The sequence below is a fragment of the Eriocheir sinensis genome, unplaced genomic scaffold (genome assembly GCF_024679095.1).
Source record: "Eriocheir sinensis breed Jianghai 21 unplaced genomic scaffold, ASM2467909v1 Scaffold100, whole genome shotgun sequence".
NCBI classification, from domain to species: domain Eukaryota; kingdom Metazoa; phylum Arthropoda; class Malacostraca; order Decapoda; family Varunidae; genus Eriocheir; species Eriocheir sinensis.
This window is the reverse complement of record NW_026110297.1, coordinates 793211-799264: the sequence shown is the minus strand read 5'-3', so window position 1 is coordinate 799264 and position 6054 is coordinate 793211. Positions and strand designations below refer to the sequence as shown.

At 41.4% G+C, this 6054-nt stretch overlaps 1 long non-coding RNA gene across 1 annotated transcript; it reads left to right on the top strand.

Moving 5' to 3' along the window:
* Window positions 1–1127: 1127 nt before the first annotated feature.
* LOC126988889 (uncharacterized) lies at window positions 1128–4482 on the top strand. The gene is made up of 3 exons (XR_007742618.1): window positions 1128–1771; window positions 2852–2913; window positions 3779–4482. It is a non-coding gene; the product is annotated as an uncharacterized LOC126988889 (long non-coding RNA).
* The last annotated feature ends 1572 nt before the right edge of the window (window positions 4483–6054 follow it).

The following is a 6054-nucleotide window of genomic DNA, read 5'->3' as shown; positions in this document are numbered from 1 at the left end:
TACTGGCAGACCTTTCATAACAAATGTGCAACCTCCCCTTCAGACCTTTTTGTTCTAACTCCTGATCTACCCACTAGAGGCCACCATCACTAAATAGCACATGTTAGGACCCAGCTTGAACTAAGGAAGAGGTCCTTCAGTGTCAAAGGCATTCCTTTGTGGAATTCCCTCCCTGAATCCCAGGTCACCCTCCAGTCTCTACCTCTATTTAAATCAGCACTAGCTCATCATCTTGGGGACAAACTCTTGGAATATCATTAAATGGACTGTAGCTCTACATCTAATCGTATAAATTACATTACAAATTGACTGCATATGATGGACTATCCAGCTCTTTCATTAGTACTTGTTTTTGTTTATGTAATTATATATTGAGAGCTGGCGCATCAGCAGAGTGCTGGCTTCCCCTCGTCATCATGTGGACTGTGGGGTCGGGAAGCCCACCAGGTGAGTAAACCAGGTGAGTTAGTTTGAAATATCCAAATCTGACACAGCACCTTCTTAGGGGGCATTACCTTTGTTCCCCCTTGACCCCTGGCGTGTGTCATGCACCACCCACTCAACAGGAACAGCAGGCACCCATTTAACTGTTTCTGCAGGGAATGGTTATGTAAAAAGCTGAGCAGCAGTACAAGGCACCTCAGTAAGGTGCCCAGCAGCCCCGCGGGGCGGCGGGTGTGATACTGGAGGAACACCAAGGGCCGGGGGGCGTCTTGGCCATGCCGGTCACACACTCCATCATTACCTTCCCCTCGCAGGATCAGCTTCACCTAGGCTTAGGCATGCCTCGCTAGGCCTTGTTCAGGCTGTCATGGTGGTGAGTGTCTGACAGGAGGCTGTGGGTGTATGGCGGTGAGTCTGCCGCCCGACCCTGCACGGAGATGACACACACACACACACTGCCTGTCGTGTGTCCACGCCAGGCCACACGCAGCAAACAGTGGACAGTAGTCTTGCCCCGGGTACTCGCGCGGCGGTGCTGGCGTCCCCACACCCGTCGTTCCTGCAGAGTCGCTGCTGCCAATGTTTGTGTTTTTTCAACGGGACGCTTATCGTGCCACACCTGGGGCGGTATACACAAAAGTTCTTAGCATCGTTAAGTGCACTTAACGGCAAAGAACGTTAAGTTTTCTACTTAAAATGGCGCTGGGCCGCTTAGCGCTGAAGCTGGAGCACTTAGCGGGCGGAAAATTTAAGGCGGGGAAGGGGCTCCCTTAGCACCGTTAAAAATGCATAAGTATTGCAACATGGTGGATTACAGCGGGATGAAAGGCATCACCTCCTAATATATCTGCCTCGTCTAGACGAATTGGAGGCGTGTAATGATTTGAAACTCATCCTGAAATATCTGTGGACTGTGCTGACCGTGCTGAGATGAGTGGTTCGGCGAGGCGGACCTTGGAAACACCTACATGGCCATCACGACTGAAGTGGTGTTCGCCGACAGGTAGAATGCAGGTGCAACCTTCACAGACTGACAGAGATTGAGTGATAACAGACACTGGAGACCCTCCAAGCGATGACTGGTGACCGGCTGCCACCATCCACAGGCTGTTACACAAGGAGCCCCGGGAGTAACCTTGCTGGAAGCCCCGTGGGATGCAGTGTGTGGCTGGCGTTATACAGCCCCCAGCCATCGCCTGGAGACATCCAGTGTCTGTTGTCACTCACCTTAGGTAGTCTGTGAAGGTCCAGTCATCACTGGTGCACATGTATCTTGCCTGTGATCAACACCGGCAGCCACAGACTCCTGCCCAATGAACGAACACAGGTGAGCCAATATTTTACCTCGCCAGACTTATCCTTTACAATATTCAACTCTTTAAACCTAACACACCTGTTAATCTTGTGACTGACTTCAACAAACGTTTCCCACCAATCTTACCAAACCCTAAACAATACCTATTTGGGTCACTAGTGTCTGTTATTTAATTTTTACTTGACTAACCTCCCAGCAACGATAAACCAAACCTAACCTGGGTAAATTTATCATTGACATATAGTTATTTCAACTTAATCTGTTATTTAAGATAGCCAGTTTTAACCAATTCAGCAATTATTTAGAAAAGTTGATATTTTAACCTAACTTAAATGTCAGAAGTGTCCTAACAAAATTACCTTCCTTTGCTTATTTTAGTAACCAAACCAAATCAATTTGACGTACCGGTAGCTCTTAAACCGAACTTGCTCTAGTACTCAAGCTTGCATCACTTATGACTTTTTTCCTTTAATCCTAAATCAACTTGTTTAGAAACCTTGCTCTGACATACCTAACTTAATATAAGTTCACCTCTCCTAACTCAGATAAATTTCCGATTTGTGTTACTGACTATTTTTAAACAAACATTTTGATTTTGGACGTAAATTTTGTACCAAACTAACTATCATTCAGAATGTTGCCTTATTTTAACTTAACAAAAAATTATAAACGTCACCTAACGTCATTGATCCTACTTAACGAGCAGTAGCTATCCTTTCTGTAAAATACCTCCCAGGAATCCCTGGGTGTTGCAAAATGATACTAATACCCATGCTAGCTAGCATTGTAGTATTGTTTAATTTGTTTTGGTCATGTCTTTAATTCACAATTGAAATTAATTAGTTCACAGTATATTATGGCTTTTGTTATTTGCAGCTTCCTTTCTTGTGAAGATCTAAAAGTGAATTTTATGATTATTCTTAGTCTTACTCCCAAATAGCTATTAAAGTCAATCAACAATGCTAAAATCTTTTTGAACAAAAAAAATTGCAAATTGGTCCATGAGTCAAGAGTTTTGACTTCTGGACAAGTATAGATATAGATATAGGGCAGGTACCAAAGCATTTCTAATTGTAATGTATCTATTTGCAGTGATCGTGATGACATTGACAACAACGAGCAAGTCCTCCTAGACCTAGAGTGACCTCGAGCTGGTATTCGCCACATAACATTATTGTTTAATCATTTAATTTTTGTCATCCTGCATCAAGCAGTCATTCCCATGCAAGAATATAATGCACGATATAAGCAACTTCAATTGCTAGAAAATAAGACAATGTTGCCAGCCCATATAGTGTGCACTGTGCAGTAAATAACTCATGTAGATAATGCCTGTTATTTTATCACATACTTATGTTGATGCAATGTCTTTTAGTTCTTGCTTCGGCTATATTAATTACTAATCCATTCTTATTTCTCTGACGGCCATTTCCTGTGTCGATACGTCAATCAGTTCAGTACTTTTATTTTCTTAGCTTGTGTTTTGCAATTCTTTGCCAATTAAATCACTGGACACATCTTAATAAATATCACAGATTTAATTATCATATATCAGTCCCATAAGTTTATTTCAGATGCTCTTAAAACAACATCTGTCCATTCATAGTCCAACTTAACCTGGTAGCAGCAACAGGCCAAATTTGTGGCTTTACCGTGTACCAGCGATGGGCCACATTTTTGCCACGATATAAACCCCCCAAAATAGATGATGCATAAACTGATCACAAATGTGTTGATATATATTATGAAATGGTTTGCGTGAGTGATGATTTTTCTCATTTTCTCACTCGGAGGGCCTTTAAGAAACATGATCCCTGCAGCTACCAGGTTAACCTCTTTTAGTATAGTACACTAATCAAGAAAACATCCCAATTAATATATATATATATATATATATATATAATATATATATATATATATATATATATATATATATATATATATATATATATATATATATATATATATATATATATATATATATTATGTTGTTTATTTGAACTTGTACTCATATTTCAGGGCCAAACATGATGTGGAAGAAGAAATCAGTTGTCTCCATCAGTCGGGATTGTGCCGTGGCAGCTTTCTCCAGCTGTCCGGCAGAGGTCCAGTCCATGCCATGGAGAAATTCAGCCCCCAACAATGAGATGGCATGCCAGAGATGGATCCGCAGCTTCTCCTCCAATCAATCAATCCTTGCAATGCTTTTTCTCTTTTCTCTCCTTCTGTACCACCATGCTTACACATAACTGATCCAAGGTACTGAAACTCATTACCCTCCCCCATTTCTTCACCATTCAAAATTATTTGGCATTCTTTTTCACATTCAATGCCCACTCTATATGGGCATACAAACTCTACAACCTCCCTTCTACTCTGCTCACAAACCATCACTTTACTTTTGTTGACATTTACTTTCAACTTTCTCCTTTTACATATACTATCAAAAACACTGACCAAATTTTGTAAGTCACTTTCATTTTCTGCAATGAGCACCGTGTCATCAGCAAATAAGATTGAATTCATCGCCCACTTCCTTCCCTCCCTCAGCATACATTTTTACTTCAATTTCCCCAACTTTGCCCTTCATTTCTCATAACACCATCCATATAAATATTGAACAACCACGATGACATGACACACCCCTGCCTTAGCCCACTTTCATCTCAAAATGTTCACTTGTTTCTCCAGTAATTTTGACACATGCAGATGCATCCTCATAGAAAGAGTTTGTTGCATAAAGCATTTTTCCTCCCCAACATTATAACTTTAAGACGTCCCACAATGCAAGCAAATCGACTCTGTCATAAACTTTCTTTAGAATAACTAGATCCATGAAGGCAGCATAGTATTTTTTCCTTTTGCTAATATTTTTCTAATAAACACCATCCTGAAGGAAAATATCTGATCCACACATCCTCTTCCCTTCCTGAAGTCTCCTTGTTCTTCACTGATTTTCTCTTCTGTAAGTCTGTGCAGTCTCAATTAGGACTTTTACATATACCTTTCCAGGTAGCCAACACTCAGCAGACTTATACCCCTACAACTCCAACCTCCCCTCTCCTGACAGTCCACTTGTAAACTGGGACCATTATGTCTTTTGTCAAGTCTGATGGGACCCTCCCCCATCCCAGGCCACTTCACATACCTTGACCATTCATATAGTAACTTCATCTCCACACTTCAACATTTCTGCTGTGATTCCTCTCAATTCATTCATCATCATCATCTCATCGACGCCTGCTCTTAGGAGCTCCCACCAGGGGATGGCCACGGCAGAAGTTTCCATCTTTCTCTATCCGGACACTCCCTCCTTGCCTGCTCAAAGTTTCTCAAGGATCTCTCATCCTTCTCCCTAACGTACTCCTGCACCCTATCTCTCCATTTCACTGGAGGTCGTCCTCTAACATTCCTCCCTCAATCTCACATACACCCTTCTGGTCATCTTACTCTCCTCCATTCGCTCCATGTGGCCAAACCACTTTTAAGTCACTTATTCCCTTCACCCCCTTGACACATTCCAAAACGCTCATACACACTTTCATTACTTATTCCATCCATTCTACTCACACCACAAGCACTCCTCAAATAACTCATTTCCACTGCCTGCACTCTAGACCTCTGACTTTCATTCCAGGCCCATGTTTCACTTGCATATGTGAGGGTTGGTACTATTATTGTATTTTCAACTGATAACTGATCCAAGGTACTTAAACTCATTGACCTCCTCCATTTCTTCACCATTCAGAATTATTTTGCATTCTTTTTCACATTCAGTTCCCACTCTATATGGGCATACAAATCAACAACTTCACTTCTACTCCCTCACAAACCATCACTTTACTTTTGTTGACATTTACTTTCAGCTTTCTCCTTTTACAGACGCTATGAAAATCACTGACCAAGTTTTGTAAGTCACTTTCATTTTTGCAATGAGCACTGTGTCATCAGTAAACAGGATTGAATTCAGCACCCACTGCCTTCCTCAGCATACATTTTTACTCCAACTTTGCCCTTTATTTCTTTCATGACACCATCCATATAAATATTGAACAACCATGGTGACATGACACGCCCCTGCCTTAATCCCACCTTTATCTCAAAATGTTCACTTGTTTCTCCACCAATTTTGACACATGCAGATGCATCCTCATAGAAAGACTTTATTGCACTAAGCAGTTTTCCTCCCACACTATAAACCTTTAAAACATCCCACAATGCAATCCAATCGAATCTGTCATAAGCTTTTCAAACTCCATGAAGGCAGTGTATAGTTTCTTTCCTTTTGCTATTAT